Source organism: Anolis carolinensis, chromosome 3 (genome assembly GCF_035594765.1).
Source record: "Anolis carolinensis isolate JA03-04 chromosome 3, rAnoCar3.1.pri, whole genome shotgun sequence".
In the NCBI taxonomy this organism is placed as follows: domain Eukaryota; kingdom Metazoa; phylum Chordata; class Lepidosauria; order Squamata; family Dactyloidae; genus Anolis; species Anolis carolinensis.
The window spans coordinates 114,367,821-114,377,460 of NC_085843.1; positions in this window are offsets into that span (position 1 = coordinate 114,367,821).

Genomic DNA, 9,640 nt, shown 5'->3' on the forward strand with positions numbered 1-9,640 from the left:
AAAATTTCCATTCTATTGTATGCAGATGACATGGTTCTAATCTCACATACATAAATTGGTCTGAGAAGGCTTTCTACACTTGGTACATATTGTTCTAAAGAAAAGCTGAATATCAACTATAATAAAACAAAAGTAATGGTGTTTGGAAGACACAGTCAACATAGATGGTCCATCAGGTGTCACCAAATTGAACAATGTCCAGAATCTGAGTACCTTGGAATCCATTTCACAGAAAAACTATCCTGGAAATCCCGTACAGAACACACTAAAACTATTGGAGCAATCCTCAGATATTACAACACTGCTGGGGGGTCATCTTGTTGTCCCAGCCCTTAAAATATTCCAGAGTAAAGTTATAGCCCAAATTTTGTATGGTACTGCTGTCTGGGGATGAATCTCAGACAATGACACTGGAGGCCATCCAAAATACATTTCTTAAGAAACTACTGAGACTCCCACCAGGTGCTCTGGCAGCTTTGGTCCGGGCAGAGGTTGGTCTCCCTTCCACCAGATCATGTGTTCACTTCATCCTATTTAATTATTGGAGAAGTGTAAATGATTTATCAGTTAGGGTTCTCCCCAAGGGTTATTTTGTAAAGCTAGCAAAATGCAGTCTGGAATACAAGATATCAGAAGCTGCTTGAATTTCACTTCACTCTGTCTGATAAGCTCTCTATCCTGAACTCAAGGGAGAAGTTCCATGAATATATTTTTAATCACAATGTTCATTGTGAACACAGTGTTAGGCAGGCTATTAATAATTTCAAATTTGCCCACTAGGCTCACATTTCCAAAACTTACAGCTCTTCATTTTCAAAGTATGCCCAAAGCAGTGATTGATGGTGGATTCACGAGCACCCCTCTGGCTCTTTGTTTATGTGTTTGCAGGGCCCCGGAAATTAAAGATTTGCCTCATTATTTGTTTTCTTGCCCTATGTATTCTGAGCCAAGAACTAAAATCCTAGGGCCTATTCTTTATCTCCTTCAAACCAATACTGTATGAGAAAAGATTTTCTACTTTTTGGCTGACACTAACCCTGTGTTACTCACAAGGTGGATCTTTTTGCCTTGGCAGCACAGAAAATCCGGGCAAGACTAATTTCTGGTATTGCAGTCGACTGTGCTGGGGATGCTTTTAACTAATAGTGGCTGTTTATATCCAAGGTGCTCCCTGCTTTAGTTTTAATAATGTTGCATGTACAGTAGAGTCTCACTTATCCAACACTCACTTATCCAACGTTCTGGATTATCCAACGCATTTTTGTAGTCAATGTTTTCAATATATCATGATATTTTGGTGCTAAATTCGTAAATACAGTAATTACTACATAGCATTAATGTGTAATGAACTACTTTTTCTGTCAAATTTGTTGTATAACATGATGTTTTGGTGCTTAATTTGTAAAATCATAACCTATTTTGATGTTTAATAGGCTTTTTCTTAATCTCTCCGTATTATCCAACATATTCACTTATCCAACATTCTGCCGGCCCGTTTATGTTGGATAAGTGAGACTCTACTGTACTTGGTTTTAACTGTTTTTAATTATACAGATGCTATTTTATGCAGTACCTTATGTAGTATTTCAAGGCCAGAGCTCATCATTGATATATATATATAGCATTTTAATGATTTATATAGGACTAGCTTTGCCCGGCCACACATTGCTGTGGCTTATGAGAATTATTTGTTGGCCAGGTGGAATAGCAGTGAATAGCCTTGGAGCCTCAAAGCCTGGCCGTTTTTTTCTTATGGGAATCCTTGTTTGGTGAGCTGGAATGCAGTGGAATAGGGTTGCTGCTAGGAAGCCTGAGTACTTGAGTTTTAGGGGAATGGTTTTTTGAGCTGCTAGAATTGCAATTAATAGCCTCACTGCTTCAAAGCCTGGTTGCTTGCTACCTAGGGGAATCTTTGGTTGGTCAGCTTCAATAGTACAGAGTAGTATCGCTGCTTCAAAGGCTGGCCACATTCTACCAAGGTTAATCCTTTCTTGGTCTGGTGGAATTGCACTGAATAACCTTGCAGTTTCAATGCCTGGCTGTGTTATACCTAGGGGAATCCTTGTTTGGTGAGCTGGAGTAGCACCCTCAATCAAAGAACTACTGTGAAGCCTGGCTACTTCCTTTGTAGGGGAATCATTGTTTGGGCAGATTGAATTGCACTGAATAGTCTTGCAGCTTAAAAGCCTGGCCCCTTTCTACATAGGGCATCCTTGCTAGGACAGGTTGAATGGGATGGAGTAGTCTTGTGGTTTCAAAGCCTGGGGGTTTTCCACCTAGGGGAAATCTTGGTTGGCCAGGTTGAATAGCACTGAATAGCCTTGCTGCTTGCAAGACTGGCCGCTTTCTACCTTGTGCGTTAGTTACCTCTAGACTGGACTATTGCAATGTGCTCTATGTGGAGCTTCCCTTGAAGACGGCCCGGAAACTCCAACTAGTCCAACGTTCGGCAGCCTTGCTTCTAACTGGAGCTAATTACAGGGAACGGTCAACCCTCCTGCTTAAGGAGCTCCATTGGCTGCCATTCATCTTCCAGACCCTATTCAAGGTACAGGTGATCACCTACAAAGCCCTGAATGGTTTGGGACCCTCCTACCTTTGTGATTGCCTTTCCCCCTACGAACCTGCACGATCTCTTCGTTTGTCGGGGGAGGCCCTTCTCTCGCTCCATCACAAGCGCGGTTGGTGGGGATGAGAGAGAAGGCCTTCTCTGTGGTGGCCCCCGGCTCTAGAACTCACTCCCCAGGGAAATCAGGCAAGCCCCCACCCTGGTAGCATTCAGAAAGATCTTGAAAACCTGGCTCTTCACTCAGGCCTTTGGATAAAGATTGCTCATCCCCATAACAATCCTGTATCTGTGACCATTCTTGTACCGGTTTGCACTTTTTACCTTTGTCAACTTGATATAGACACAGGGTCTGCTCCCATCCAATTTGCACACCTTGTGTTTACAATATTTATATGGTGCACCTTACCCAGTCTACTTTTACAACCTCTCCATTTTAATCCATGTTTTTATTAGTTCTTGTCATTTGTTTTTATTGGCTAACTAGCTTGGGGACCCGGAGATGCCCGGGTCATTTGAGAATGGTATTATTTGTCTTTTAATGTTATGTATTCTGTTTGGAGTGGGTGAACTATAATTCCCAGAATCGTGGGTGAATCCTCCCGAAACCCTGCCAGTATTTGTAAGTGTACCAGGTGTGGTGCAGTATTCTCTGGATGGGGTGAACTACTGTAATTTCCAGATTCCCGGGGCAATTGTCCCGAAATATCTATCAGTATCCACAGCAGGCAATATTCAGTCTGTGTGCCAAGTTTGGTCTAGATTCGTCATTGGGTGGGTTCAGTGGTCTTTGGATGGAGGTGAACTACAACTCCCAAAATCAAGGCCACTTCCCACAAATACCTGCAGTATGTTCAGTAGGTCATGAGGCTTCTCTGTGTGGTCCTAGTGCATTGTCAATGGGGGTCAGGGTTTATCCGGCTGCAGGTGAACTATAACTCCCTTTCCCCCAAACTTTTGCAATATGTTGTATTGGTTATGGGGGCTCTGTGTGCCAAGTGTGATGCTCATTCATTGCAGGTGAACTATAAATCCCAGTACCTATTACTCCTAAACTTCCAGTCCAGTTCCCCTCCAAACCCACCAGTAGTCAAATCTGGGCATATCGGGTCTGCATGGCAAGTTTGGCCGAGAGCCATCATTATTTGGGTTCATAGCGTTCTGGGTGTAGGTGAACTACAACTCCTCTATATTCCCCAGTAAGAGTGACAGTGCTCTGACTTGATGCAGGGTGTGGAGTCAATCCCTAAACTCCTGCAGTAAGTTTAGTTGCAGCTCAGTTCTGCTGTGTTTGTTATGCAGAGAGATTGAAAAGGAAAGGGCAGTGGGCGGGGCCATGCAAATTCCACAGCAATGGAGAACCCTGGGATGCCTGCCTGTGGTGGAGGAAAATGCAAAATCTAGGATGAAATGGTCCCCAAACAAAAGCAGTCCTTGCGTGGTGGTGTTGTCGAGCAAATTTAGGGTTTGTCCCTGGAGCAGGGACGAACCGATGCCCTCTGACCGCAGGATTCGATCCTGGCCAGCGGGGGCACTGCAAATTAAAACCCTATTTCCCACAATAATCTCACCCAAATCCTGAAAAGAGAGAACCGAGTTGTCTTTATTTCGAGTCAGCTGACGCGGATGTCAAGACGCAATCGCTCGCCGTGATGACATGTCACATAATACATTGCAGCAATTTTTATAAGCAAAAAGACAGGCGGAGCAATTCAAATCTCCCTCCCCGCCTTTCCCTGCCCAGTTCCACTCTGATTGGCTCTTTGACTGGGTGGCTCAAAATCCCCCCAATCAGATGGCTTCCTACAGTCTACCAATCAGGGACAAGGGGTGGGCTGAGCAGCGCTTAATGGACAGCCAAGCAGATTATGAAAAGGATGGATGAGTCAATATGTCCAATCTACATATTTGTCTGACACGCTGATCTGGTTTATTGACAAAGGGAGAGCTGTTTCCTGAATAATTGTGTGGATGAAGGGTGGGCTATTCTTCCTTCTGATGGCCTGCTCCGAACTCAGAAGGAGGAACAGCCTGAATAATTGTGTGGATGAAGGGTGAGCTATTCTTCCTTCTGATGGCCTGCTCCGAACTCAGAAGGAGGAACAGCCTGAATAATTGTCCATGCAAGAGTAGGTGATAATCTCCTCTGGGCAGGGTACTCCAGCCCATCGGAGGGGGGGGGGGCTGTCTGCACGTAGCTGAGTCAAACCTCAGTCACTCTATTTTTCATATATGAGGCATTTTGGGAAGGGAGACATATAGGAATACATTCATAGAATCAGAAATCATATTGCCCACTCCCAGCCACCCAAAGTTCGAGAGTTCATAAAGTTTCATAAGAAAATCCAGGATCCAAGGGAAAAGATTGCAAAGCATGTGGTTTAAAACTGGCTTTTTCCCTTTGCTAACTCCTTTGTCTGGGTAAACAAAAGGAAGTGCTTCTGTCACTGGTGAAAGAAAAGATTAAGGAAGTTGTTATCTCTTGCCTCAGGCTAAAAGGTCAAACACCTTCTGTGCAGGGATAATCCACAGTAAACTCCAATAAAAAGTCTCAATCACCTTCTACTATAAATTATGAAATATAGAACATAAAGTCTTGATTTTTGAACTATCTTTTACAAAGTCCTGGGGGGGGGGGGTCACCTCGATCACAGTGGGATGTAGTGTTTGGGAAGGACATTGGCAGAGGCTGGGCTGCATGTTCATGGCGCTCGCTGTAACTGCAATGTCAGTGAAAAAGAGTGACTTGCTAGATTCTTAACCCTGTGAAGTATAGCTTGTTTGTGGAGGCCAGAGGCTGTCTGTGTGAGCAGACATCGGTGCCACATACACACCTATGGGTTTTCGCTTTTATTATGGATTTAGATTTAGATTTAGATTAGATTAGATTAGATAGATGTTTAAATTTTTATAATTGTGTATGTCTCTTGTCTATTGTTGTGTTTTATATTGCTATTGTTTTTATTCGGGCTTGGCCCCATGTAAGAGGTGGGGTATAAAAATTAAGTTATTATTATTATTGTGGAATCCTTGGTTGGCCAGGTTGAATAGCAATTAATAGTCTTGGTGTGGCAGGTATGAATGCTGCAATTAGCCACCTTGATTAGCATTTAATGGCCTTGCAGCTTCAAAGCCTGGCTGCTTCCTGCCTGGGGGAATTATTTGTTGGGAGGTGTTAGCTGGACCTGGTTGTTTCCTGTCTGGAATGCCCCTGTTTTCAGAGTGTTGCTCTTTATTTACTGTCCTGATTTTCGAGATTATAATGTTCTGTATTATTATACCACAGTAATTATTCTATATTATATTTATAATCTTATATTATCTGCTTTGAACTGGATTATATGAGGCCCCTTCTACACAGCTGTATAAAATCCACACTGAACTGGATTATATGGCAGTGTGGACTCAAGATAATCCAGTTCAAAGGAGATACTGTGGATTATGTGCCTTGTCATTCTGGGTTATATAGCTGTGTGGAAGGGCCTTGAGTCTACACTGCCATATAATCTAGTTCAAATCCAATAATCTGTATTTTATAGGCAGTGTGGATGAGGCCTAAGTGTACTCTGCCTGTGCCCTGGGTGCCATTTTGGCTGATGGAGTTGCTAGGATATGAAGCAGACGGGGCCTAAAGGCAGCAAGGCTTACCTTTCTGACTGGCACTTAGGGGGAGAAAGGCTCTTCCTCATCCTCTGTAATTTGGACTATTTTTCCTGGTTTTTTAATTGAAAGACATAGATTGTCTTTTGTGGCCAGATTTGGTGTGATTTGGTTTAGTGGTTTTGTTGTTTACTCCAACGGAAAAACACACATTACATTTCTATATATATAGATTTTAATGGTGTATTTTGTATTGTATTTAATAATCTGGTGTTCATTTATTTATTTGTTTGCATTATATGTGAAAGACCTATGGTCTAAGCATCAAATAATACTTGGAAAACTTGGAGTCAGTTTGTGAGTTATCTGGACTTTTGGTGCTTTTACTGAAGCTTGAAAATGAGGTTGAAAATGAAGGCAAGACCCATTAGTTAGTTTTGTCTAAATCAGAGCTTACCAAGCATTTCGTGTTGGTGACAAACTTTTTAGATATGCATCATTTTGGGACACAATAATTTAGTTTTATAAGCAAACTGGAGGTTAAACCAACCCCTTATAATAGATAAGGGCACGCATACCCTGTTTCCCCGAAAATAAGACATCCCCTGAAAATAAGACCTAGCAAAGTTTTTGTTTGGAAGCATGCCCTCTAAACAGAACACCAAGCATGCATGTACATGGAAATAATGGTAGTAACAAGAAATTCTTGATAGGAGTCACAGTTTGTCTGGTTATGTTGGTTTATGGTGACAACTACTGTACAGTATATAATAAATGTTCATATTTTTTGGTTCAACAATAAATGTGAATTCTTCTTCATGGAAAAATAAGACATTTCCCTGAATATAAGACCTAGTGCATCTTTGGGAGCAAAAATTAATATAAGACACTGTCTTATTTTTGGGAAAACACAGGTATAAATTGTAATGGGCCTTGAGGTTCCCCAGGCTTATCGTTTTGGGGGACTTCAATGTCCATGCTGATGCAGGCTCCTTTTCCTCAGCAACTGAAGACCTAGTGTCGACCATGGCGACTCTCACTTTATAATACTGGGCCTACACATCAGGCTGGTCATACACTAGATTTGATCTTTTGAGTTGGAATCCAAGTGACCCTAACCTCCGTTCTGGAGGTTCCATGGTTGGACCACTGCACCCTAAGAATCCGTATAGAGCATACCATCCCACCCAGTCTGGGCGCCAAACCTATTTGGGTTCGCCCAAAGAGACTTATGGAACTGGTCAGGTTCCTGAATGCTTTGAAGACCATGGAACCTGTCAGTGACTCACTGGAGGTGAAAGTGGATACATGGAACACCAAATTATCCAATGCACTCGATGAGATCGCCCCTAGACGCCCTCTCCGACCCTGTAAGAATCGGTCTCCTTGGTTTACTGAGGAGCTCCGTGTGATGAAATGGAAGAAGAGACGGGAATGCTGTGACAAGAAATCGGAATCAGCTTATAAGAATTTCAGAGAGTCTTATGAGCAGGCTATCACCGAGGCCAAAAATTCTTATTATGCTTCCTTGATAGCGTCTGCAAGCAAACACCCAGCACAATTATTTAAGATTATTAGATCCCTGACAACAATCCCTTCTGTCCCAAACAATAATGATCTGGCCCCTTCTGCTGAGGTTTTCCAGAGCTATTTCGCAGACAAGATCTCGCTTCGCCGCCGGGAACTCCCTGCCACGATTGATACAGTAAGTGAACTTGAGACTCCGTGGCCACTCGCTGGGCCCATCCTCGACCAGTTTACCCCGCTGGATGTAGAGGCTGTCGACAGGATCATGACTGCAACCAGGCCGACCACCTGCTCCCTCGATCCGTGTCCCTCCTGGCTAGTAAAATCTTGCCTGGAGGGATTACGTGAACCTCTGTTGAATATAATAAATAGCTCCCTTGAGCAAGGAGTTTTTCCAGAGGGTTTAAAAGAGGCGATGGTATCTCTGCTGCTGAAGAAACCAGACTGGGATCGTTCGGTTCCCTCTAGCTACCGCCCAGTCTCGAACCTTCCGTTTCTGGGCAAGGTGGTTGAGAGGGCAGCAGCGGAACAGTTGCAGCAGTTCCTTAATGACACAGCCGGACTTGATCCCTTCTAGTCCGGCTTCCGTAGGGGGCACGGGACGGGGACTGTGCTAGTTGCCATCACAGACCAACTTCGCTGCCAGAGGGATCAAGGCGGATCAGCGCTGCTCATGTTATTGGATCTCACAGCAGCATTTGATATAGTCAATCACAATCTATTGACCCACCACCTAGCCATGACGGGGGTTAGGGGGATACCCCTTAAATGGGTGTCCTCCTTCCTCCAGAATCGGGGACAGCGGGTGGTGAGGGGAGGGATGGTTTCTGAGAGGTCTCCGCTAACTTGTGGGGTCCCGCAGGGAGCTATTCTCTCTCCCCTATTATTTAATATCTATATGCGATCGCTTGCTCAACTGGTGCGGAGCTTTGGGCTTGAGTGCCACCAGTATGCGGATGACACTCAGCTCATTCTGAGGATGGAGGGCCGGCCGGACTCTGTACCCGATAGTTTCCAACTTTCCATCAGTGCCTTGAGGCCATTACTGGATGGTTGCGTGCCAGCAGGTTGAGGGTGAATCCAGCAAAGACGGAGATCCTTTGGCTGGGCTGCCTGGGTGGGAGGGAGATCCAGCTGCCTACCCTGGACGGCGAGACACTACGTCTGTCATCTTCTGTAAAAAGTCTTGAGTCTTATTGGACCCTGTGCTCACAATGGAGGCCCAGGTCTCTGCTGTGAGCAGATCTGCATTTTTCCATTTACGTCAGGCTATGCGACTGGCTCCCTACCTATCTCGGAATGACCTGGCTACGGTGATCCAGGCAACGTTTTATCTCGAGGCTTGACTACTGTAACGCCCTCTACATTGGCCTTCCTTTGGCAGTGATCCGGAAACAAGCTGGTGCAAAATGCAGTGGCTCGTCTTCTCGCCGGGGTGCCGGCGAGGTGGCGTATCACCCCAATTCTACAACAGCTGCACTGGCTACCGATTGAGTACCGGATTACTTTCAAGGTGCTAGTACTAACCTTTAAGGCCTTACATTGGTTGGGGCCGGCGTACCTGAGGGCCCGTTTATCCCCCTACCAACCCCAGAGATTACTTCGGCCCAAAGACCAAAATTTGCTTGAAGTCCCTAACATCTGGACTTATCATTTGTCTTCTGCTACTCGATTGTAGCCCCTTATTTATGGAATGCCTTGCCAGTTGAAATTCGAACTACCCGAGACCTACTTGCCTTTCGGAAAGCCTGTAAAACCTTTCTCTTCCGACAAGCTTTCGATGGGTGAAAAAATTGGGGCTATGTCTGTCCTTATTGATATTTTAAAGCTAATTGTATTGTTTTAATCTACTTCTGTAAACCGCTCCAAGCCAAATTGGGAGTAGTGGTATACAAGTCTAATAAATAAATAAATAATAAAGAAATGTGTGGGAACACAATAGATCTC